The sequence below is a fragment of the Ovis canadensis genome, chromosome 11, assembly GCF_042477335.2.
Source record: "Ovis canadensis isolate MfBH-ARS-UI-01 breed Bighorn chromosome 11, ARS-UI_OviCan_v2, whole genome shotgun sequence".
Lineage (NCBI taxonomy): Eukaryota > Metazoa > Chordata > Mammalia > Artiodactyla > Bovidae > Ovis > Ovis canadensis.
The window spans coordinates 57,841,628-57,851,734 of NC_091255.1; positions in this window are offsets into that span (position 1 = coordinate 57,841,628).

Consider the following 10,107-nt stretch of genomic DNA (forward strand, 5'->3'; position numbering starts at 1 on the left):
TCCTCCTCACAGGGCTTTGGATGGCAATGCAGATGGCCTCCATATTACAGTATTTAAAATTATGAGCAATAAGTAATTAATTGCTATGGCGGGCTGTGGCTAAAATCATCCAGATGGCTGAAGAGAATTTCTGTGTGAACATGATAACAAAAGCTGATAGAAAAATGACATCCTCTATACAGCTTATATTCTAGGGAAAAACTATTTTCTAGATAAATGCTTCCCAGTATTGGCTCAGAAAGATTCACAGCAACTAATTAAAGCTAAACCAAATTCCTCGAGGTGGAAAAATCTAAATCTGATGCTGTACTGCTGAATAATAACACATGAAAGCCTGCGATACACAGAGGAAACTCAAGCTGTTATTCTTTTTCCTGCTTCTTACTAAAACAAGTGTAGTGGCTTCACTTATGGCAGCTAAAACTCTTCCCGGAGGCAGCTAGGGGATGTAGTGGCTAGCCACATACACATACGCACACAGGACATCAGCATACTTGGACATATTCCTGGCTTCCCAGCCGTTCCTGAACCAATTCTATAACTAAGTATTTCACTGATGAATATTATGGTTGAAGAATTACTTCTCTGCCTCCGTTGTTCAGTCGCTCAGTGGTGTCTGACTCTCTGGTGTCGATGGACTGCAGCACACCAGGCTTCCCTGTCCTTCACCATCTCCCAGGGTTTGCTCAAACTCATGTCCATTGAGTCGGTGATGCCATCCAACCACCTCATCCTCTGTCCCCCCCTTCTCCTCCTGCCCTCAGTCTTTCCCAGCATCAGGGTCTTTTCCAGTGAGTCGGCTCTTTGCATCAGGTAGCCAAAGTATTGGAGCTTCAGCTTCAGTCCTTCCAATGAATATTCAGGGTTGATCTCCTTTAGGATTGACTGGTTGGATCTCCTTGTTGTCCAAGGGACTCTCAAGAATCTTCTCCAGCACCTGGCAAACTGTAAATAACCCCAGATATGCTTCTGCCCTTTCCTTCTCTGTTAAGCTGCCTTCTCCCCTGAACTCTTCCTTTTCACTCAGTTCGCATGCCTGGTCACATTACCCTTGTTCAAGCACAGCTGTAATCCTACCACCATCAAAACCTTAGTGACTCTCTGTGGTCTAACTGAGCAAGCTGAAATTCCTTGGCGGGAGGATCAAGGCTCTGAATCTATCATTCCTATGGAGCCTCACCATCATTTTCCAGCCCTACTCCAGCCAAATGAAAAACATCTCTTGTCTGGAGAAGGGCTCCACTTACCTGGATCCGTCTGCTCCTGCCACTGCCTTCACAGAGCCTCTCCTACCCGCTCTCTCAGGACCCCAGCAGGCAGCAGCGCACTGACAATGTGTGTTTTTGGAAAGTGACTCTGATGGCAGTGTGTTGGATGGCTTAGAACAGGATACTAGACAGAGGCCAGAGGTTATTGCATTACTGTAATTCTAAAGCAGACAAATGGAGAGAGCCTGAATTAGCGGATGAAGAAGAAAAGATGATGGATTTAAGATTCAGGCAGTACTTGGGAACCGAAGGGATTTTGCTCCAACGGCGCTTGGGGGAGGGGAGGGCAAAGGGAGCGCGCATTCATTCATAACTCACTCACATAAAAGGAGGAGAGCGCCATCTACTGGTCAGACACCTTGCTTTAAAATGTTTCAAGTCACCATCAGCAACATTCTGGCGAAAATTGTGTTTGAACCAATGGAGTCTGCAAGGTTCATTTCCAAAGAACCTTGAAGGTGTTGCTACCATCGCTAAAGATGGTAGCGATGTTCCACTAACAACGTACACTCTACAGTTTACGGGATCGTCACATATTAAAACGTGTGGATGGGGACTCCCTGGTGGTCCAGTTGTTAGGACTCTGTGCTCCTAATGCAGGGGGCGCAGGTTCGATCCTGGGTAGGAGAACTAGAGCCCACATGCTGCAACTAAGACCCAGTGTAGCCAAATAAAAAATTTATAATTTTTTTTAAAAAGTGTGGATGGGGTGCAAAGGGCAAAAAGAGGAACCGAGAGTAAAGTTACCAGTGGCGAATGATACTACCAAAAGGAAAAAAATATGAGCCTAAGCATGTCTACGACAGCATACAGTCTCAAGGCAGGGGATTTCAGATGCGAGATGGGGGAGATGTGCATCTCAGGCATCTGAGGAGCTAGCTGTTCAATCCACTGTCTTCACCAGAATTCTGTTGACTCACACCTCCCCGACATTGAAACCTCTTATCAGTTCAGTTCAGTTCAGTCGCTCAGTCATGTCTGACTCTTTGTGACCCCATGGACTGCAGCACACCAGGCCTCCCTGTCCATCACCAACTCCTGGAGTTTACTCAAACTCATGTCCATTGAGTCAGTGATGCCATCCAACCATCTCATCCTCTGTGGTCCCCTTCTCCTCTTGCCCTTAATCTTTCCCAGCATCAGGGTCTTTTCAAATGAGTCAGTTCTTCACATCAGGTGGCCAGAGTACTGGAGTTTCAGCTTCAGTATCAGTCCTTCCAATGAATATTCAGAACTGATTTCCTTTAGTTTCCTTATCAGTTCATGTGAGAAAAAAGAAAATCTGTAGGGTTCTGATCCACGTCTGTAAATAGGATCTGAAAGAAGAGTGTATCAACAGACTTTGTGACTCTTCATGTTTTATTCCAAGAATATCCCTGGAACTTCTAATAAAATGCTGTGGTTCTTTCCACCTTTCTACTCACTAGATCTAAGGTCTGCGGCTGCTTTAAGCTCCTGTCTCCTAGACAGCCATTCTAGACTCTTTATAGACAACCCTGGACTATTCACTTTTGTTCTTGTTTGTTTGCCAGGGTGGCCTTTCCATACAAAATATCATATTCTGTAACTGAAGGGCTTCCCTTGTTCTCCAATTCCCTAACACAATGATGAGCTTCCTGAGGAGACAGACCATGTCCTGTTGTGTCTTCCAGAAAGTGTAGCCTGGTGTGAGGGATATTGTGGGTACCCAACAGTAGACTAGCAGATGTATGCATATGAATTCAGAGTTCTTGACCTTGGCACTACCCACATCTGGTGGCAGATCATTCCTAATGGGGGGCAATCACTGTAGGACTTAGCAGCATCCCTGGTCTTTACACACTGGTTATCAGTGGCAGCCCCGCCCATGCACCCACCCACACACATTGCCAAATCTGGAGATGGGTCTGGAGGGGGAAACTCCTCCAGTGGAGAACGACTGTTATTAGTGTAACACTCATTGTGCTTGTGTGCTTGTGATTGTGCTAAGTCACTTCAGTTATGTCCGACTCTTTACAACCCCACCGACGGTAGCCCGCCAGGGTCCTCTGCCCACGGGGTTCTCCAGGCAAGAATACTGGAATGGGTTGCCATGCCCTCCTCCAGGGGATCTCCCGACCCAGGGATTGAACTCCTATCACTCAGGTCTCCTGCATTGGCAGGCAGGTTCTTTACCACTAACGCCACCTGGGAAGCCCCATAGTATTCATTAATCTTATCTAAATGTGTAGATACTCCAAAGAAGCTTTTAAAGAGATGGACTTTCAATTTGTTTTAAAGCTAAGGAGAGAAGGAACAGAACAAAACGGTTACACCATGGTGCTATAAAGCTGTCCCCTTCTCATCCCCGTGCTCTGATTTCTATTAGCACAATAGCCCTTGTTAAAGGCCTTGACTTTCACCTTGATCGTTTGATTAAGGTGATGTCAGCCAAGTTTTTCCATTGTAAAGTGACTAGTTTTTTTTCTTTCCATACTCTATCCTTTGGAAGGTAGTCATTAAGAACAGTCATGGCACAGTGGTAAAGAATCTGCCTGGGGATGCAAGAGACGCAGGTTCTCTCTGGGTCGGGAAGATCCCCTGGCAACCCACTCCAGTATTCTTGCCTGAAAAATTCCATGGACAAAGGAGCCTGGCAGGCTACAGTCCATGGGGTCGCAAAGAGTCCAACAGGACTGAGCACGCACGCACACATACACACAGAGACACACACACTCAAGGGAGCAGAGCTAAGCCCCACCTCCTCAAGGGAAGGGTATTGTGGCAACCTGCAAGATGCGTCCTTTGCCCCTCATTTGTGTGTTCATTCAAGCATTTATCCATATCTGTGTGGACTCGAGAATATTCCTTCCCTTCTTTATAATTCAATGTTATTTTTGTTGTTCAGACTGTTCCAGCTTTGGCCATTGGTAGCTCTTGCAGAATCATTCTTGTGTCCTTTTGACATGCTCTCCTCCCCTTTAAGGGCAATTTTTGAAAACCAAAGTTATACTTTGCAATTAATTTTTGTTTTACTAAACATTATTTAATTCCAGCTAAGACTACGTCTATATATTCCTCTTTATGCATCTGTGTGTATGGGTCTATGTGTCTGTGTGTGTGTGTGAGTCTGTGTATGTGTGTGCGTTTTAAACACTCGTATGCTGATCTTGTTAGGTTCTAAGCAAATGTCAAATTCTTTCTTAATAAAACTACACAAAGCAAGTCCCAGAGCAATTCTTATGTGTAGACCCATTTATCAGGCCTCTGTTAAATACGGAAAATGCCTTTGATGTGGAATTGCTTATAGCCGTGCAGTAAATGCTCATAAAATAAAAATTAATTGACAGTGATGTGCTACAAATTGCTTCACATAGGGAAAAAAACCTGGAGGTTCTATGGCCAAACGTATGGCTTTATCTTTTTTTTTTTAATATTCATTTATTCGGCTGCTTTGGCGGCACATGGGATGTTTTAGCTGTGGCATGTAGGATCTAGTTCCTGGACCAGGGATAGAACCTGGGCACCCTGCATTGGCAGCATGCAGTCTTAGCCACTGACCACCAGAGAAGTCCCTATCTTTTTTTTTTTAATAAATAAGCTAGTAATAAATTTTATGAAGTTTCCATTTTTTATTGCATTACTTGTTTTTACAGAAGTTGGCAAAACACTGGAATATTTTGAGATGAATTATGAGAGGATCTGTAACCTAAACTCACTGGAGAGAAATTTTAGTGATGAAAGAAGATGCTGTCCTTGATCCTGAGTGTCCTTTAAAGGGAGGTAAATGCAACCGTAACTTATGGGAGCTCTCTAATGCCAAGTATACTTGACCTAGTATCATCAGATGATGTCAACACAGATCCAGAAATAGGATTTCTTAGCTATGTGGTGCCACAGAGACATCATGGAATTTGACTTTTTGTGGAACATTTTAAATGTCCCCAGAGAGAAGAGGGAATTGTGGTTGCTATTAAGAGTATGTAATCATTTATATCAAAACCTCAGTTTAGAAATTGCTTAGGTGACTATTGGAGAAGGAAATGGCAGCCCACTCCAGGATTCTTGCCTGGAGAATCCCATGGACGGAGGAGCCTGGCAGGCCACAGTCCATGAGGTCGCAGAGTCAAACACGACTGAGGGACTAAGCATAGGTGACTATAGTGAGGCTGAATGATAGCCCCCAAAGATATTAGGTCCTAAGCCCTGGAGCCTGAAAATGTCACCACATTGGAAAAAAGGATCTTAAAAAAAAAAAAAAAAGAAAAAAGGATCTTGGCAGGTTTGATTAAGTTAAGGACTTTGAGATGAGCCTATCCTGGATTATCTGGGTGTCGCTAAATATAGTCACAACTATCTATATAAGATACTCATATTCAGGGTATTTCAGATACTTATATACCCTGAATATTCATTGGAAGGACTGATGCTGAAGCTGAAGCTCCAGTACTTTGGCCATCTGATGCGATGAGCTGACTCACTGGAAAAGACCCTGATTCTGGGAAAGATTGAAGGCAGGAGGAGAAGGGGATGACACAGGATGAGATGCTTGGATGGCATCACCGACTCAATGGACATGAGTTTGAACAAACTCCGGGAGATGGTGAAGGACATGGAAGCCTGGGGTGCTGCAGTCTGTGGGGTAACAAAGAGTTGGATACAACTGAGCAACTGAACAACAACATCTATATAAGAGGGGCTTCCCAGGTGGTACTAGTGGTAAGGAATTCGCCTGCCAAAGCAGGAGACAGAAGAGACTCGGGTTTGATCCCTGAATTGGGAAGATCCCCTGGAGGAGGGCATGGCAATCCACTCCAGTACTCTTGCCTGGAGAATCCCATGGACAGAGGAGCTGGGCGGGCCATAGTCTATGGGGTTGAAAAGAGTAGGACACGACTGAAGTGACTTAGCACGCATGCATCTGTATAAAGAAAGGCAGGTGGACATCTGACAAACAGATGAGAGGAGAAAGCAATGTGAGCATGGAGGCAGAGATGGGAGAGATGAGACCACAAGCCTACGGATGCCCACAGCCACCAGAAGCTGGACGAGGCACGGAACAGAGTCTCCAGGGAGGGCATGGCCCTGCCATACCTTGATTTCTGCCCACAATGACACTGAGTTCAGACTCTAGATTGTAAGAGCATTAATTGTTTTTGTTTTAAACCACCAAATTCATGGTTATTTGTTACAGCAGCAAGAGTAAATGAATACAGTGACTTAGGTATGCCTTTACTCACCTGATATAACAGCGCTTGACAGGAAGTAATTCTAACCCAGGACCAAGAGGTTTACTCAAAAGATAAAACACAGCATATTTTTCTTGATCAAGTGCTTTGCAACAGACTTGAAAACATCAAGTTCTCCCACTGTCTTTCTTTCTTTCTTTTTTGACGTAGGATAGCATATGGGATCTTAGTTCCCTGACCAGATACCAAATCTTCAACCCCTGCAAAGGAAGTGTGGAGGACCACACTGGACTACTATGGAAGCCCCTCCCATGGTCTTTAAAATAAGCAATTTATAAAAACAAATATTGGGAGAATTCCCTGGCAGTCCAGTGGTTAGGACTGGGTGCTTTCACTGCCAGGGCTAGGGTTCAATCTGTGGTCAAAAAATAAATAAAAACAAATATTTTACACACAGGTCAGGAAGTGTTTTATAAACTAAGCCCCATGACTTTCAATACCATCAGTATGTTATTGCCTCCTAACTTAAATCTCTAGCCCTAATGACTCCCTTTAATTTGACACTTGAATATCCATTTGCCTTCTCATCGTCACTTGGATATCCAACAGCCATCGCAAACGTAACATATCCGAAAGTGACGCCTGTCCTTTTTGCTCTGACTTGCTTGTCCCTAGTCTGCTCCGTCTTGGTAAGTGGCAACTCCATCCTTTCAGAGCTTGATGCAGACATGCTTCACCCTCCCCCCAACCACCAAACGCAAATGCTACCTTGGCTGTGTTTTCAGATTATATCCGGGACCAAGCCACTTCTTACCCCTTCTACTGCCTCCACCCTCATTTTTCTCCCAGATTATTGCTGAAACTTTCTAACTCGTCCCCCAGCTTCTGCCCAACAGAAGACACCTTCTGCTCCACAGGAAACAAGAGTGATTCTTTAATTATATTATACAAATTAACACTTGTCATTCTGTTGCCCCAAACTCCATTGGCTTCCCATCTTACACAAATTAAAAACCAAATCCTGAGACTTCCCCAGCAGTCTGGTGGTTAAGACTCTGCCTTCCAATGCAGGGGGCACGAATTCAATCCCTGGTTGGGGAACTAAGGCCCCACATGCTGCTAGGTGTGGCCCAAAAATGAAAAACAAAATAAACAAAAAAAAACCCAAGCCCTTCTAATGGTCACTGCCCTAAATCTCATCTCCTAAAACTCTCACCCTCACTCATTCTGGTTTGCAAACAAGCCAGGCATGATCTGATTGCTCTCAGCTCAGGGTTCCTGCTGTTGCCTCTGGCTGGAATCTCCATGCCTCAGCAACCTGCGAGACTTCCTGACGTACTTCAGGTCTTGGCTCACTGGCCATGCCCTCCTCAACCACCTCCCAAGCACTATCACACCCAGCACGTATTTACGTGTCGATTTTCTGTCTTCCTCCCCGTTAGAGTGTTTGTTCACTTCACAAAGACAGGAACTTTGGGGCAGATAAGTGCACAGTCAATAAGCTGAAAGTGCCAGAAATGCCAGATATGAAAACAGACATACCAATGCAGTAATTAATATATAAGCACATTATTTTCAATAATTAGTATCACAATATGCATTACTGTGATTCTTTCTGAACAAACGTTTTTTTCCAGTCTGTATTTCTCTCTCCATTTTAAGTACCTTAGTCTTCCATTGCCAATTTTTCTCTTCTGAAACCAAATTCTTTCTTACAAAGCCACAAATTTAATCTCAGACTCACTCAAATAATAGATTTATAGTCTGTCTATAATACAGTACTTTTATCTATTTTCTCTGCCCATTACTCAGACTTTTATTGATTTCTTTCTTTAATATTTATTGATCTATTTGGCCGTGCTGGGTCTTAGTCATGGCATGTGGGGTCTTTAGTTTTGGTATGGAAACTCTTAGCTGTGGCATGTGGGATCTAGTTACCTGAACAGGGATCGAACTCGGGCACCCTGCATTAGGATCGTGGAGTCCCAGCCACTGGACCATCAGGGAAGTCCCCTGATTTCCTTCTTTATTTACTTCACTTGAATTTTTTTGGCTTCCTGTGCCAGCTTTTCCTTAGATTTCAACTTGCTTTTTTGTTTTCACTACCTCCAAGCCTAGCAAGGAAGGGCTTCAGTTTGGTGTGGAGCCAACTAGACTTTTTTCCACCTGTTTGGCTTCTCCACACTATTTTTTGAGTTCTGTAAACTATAAATCTCTTTAGTCCACCACACCTTTGTTACTTATTGTCTTTTCAAGCAAAGGACGGACCTCCAAATCCTTTTGTCTACTCGAGTCAAACCAACTGCCCCCCAAATGCAGAACCACAAAACATCTTACCCTAGTGTGTCTCAGTGGGCATTAGAGTGCGGTTTAGAAATCTGCAAGGGAATTTGGGGTTGCCACAATCGCTGGGGAGGAGGAAGATATCAACATGGAATTGTGATGCTGAACAACCTCGATGCAACCAACCTACACAATAGAATACAATCCCACATTTCGTCAGACTTTTTGACATCCTGCCAGACACTTCCTTATGTATCTGAGGCTTAAACTCTCAACTCCATTGTATATATAGGTCAAGCTATTTTTCATTTTGAAGTTTTAACACCCACTAAAAAATTTCAGACTTCTATGTGAAAAACAATGTAAGATTATACTTTGATATAGACAGAACTTTACCAAGACGTCGTACACTAGGTTGGAAAAATCATGCTTGAGGAACCAACAGAATATACCTGTGGCAGCTCTAACATTTGCATTTAGTTATTGTGTTGTATATGTGTACAAGTAAATGACTGCTTCTTTGTATTTCTACTGTAAACATGTTTTAGCCTTTATATTTAGAAATATATTTATATTTAGAAATATATTATTATCTTGCCATTTTGCAATGTTTCTCCTTTACAGCTAGGATGTCTTCTTGATTTTTTTATAGTTATGTGTGTTAGATGGGTTACATTATCCATAATTTTCATTCTAGAACAGTAGGGGGAAAAAGGTCTATTCAGCATATATAAAGAGAGGTTGGTGCTGATGACACTGAGAATCACTAACATAACTGTTGACCACTCAAAGATTTCCCATTTGCTTCCCAGGCTACTGTTGACACTTGGACCATACCACACAGAACCTCATTCTCACTTTCAAGGATCTTAAGCTTTTTTTTTTTTTTAAGGGATCCAGATGGTGTGGATGATAATAAAGAAAACTAGTATGCTCCTTAAGAACTGGAAATCGACTCGTGTTTATAAACGAGATCTCATTTGATGCTCACAAGTGGGAAAGAGAAAGCAAATAAAATGTCTTTCTAAAGATTCTTCTTACCAACATAATATTTACGGATACTACCGAGTCACTCCCACACCTTCTCTTATGAGCTTTAAGAGATCCCACAGATTGATTAAGTCACCAAGATTTTCAACCAGATGAAACCTGAGAATTTTTTTCTTCAGGGTTTATTTCAGCTTGCTCCTGTAAGACAGGAGAAAACCGAGATCCAAGAAAACGTTAAGTGACTTGCCCATGGCTCTGAGAAACCATAATATTTCAAAAGGGAAGTGCAAGAATATGTATCATAGTCTATTCGGTTATACTAGCTTTTTTCACCGCGAACTGTAGATGAAAAGTCTGTCACCAAAGGCAAAACCAGACGGGGGCGGGGGGTGGTGGGTGTGGGTATGTGTGTGTGTGTA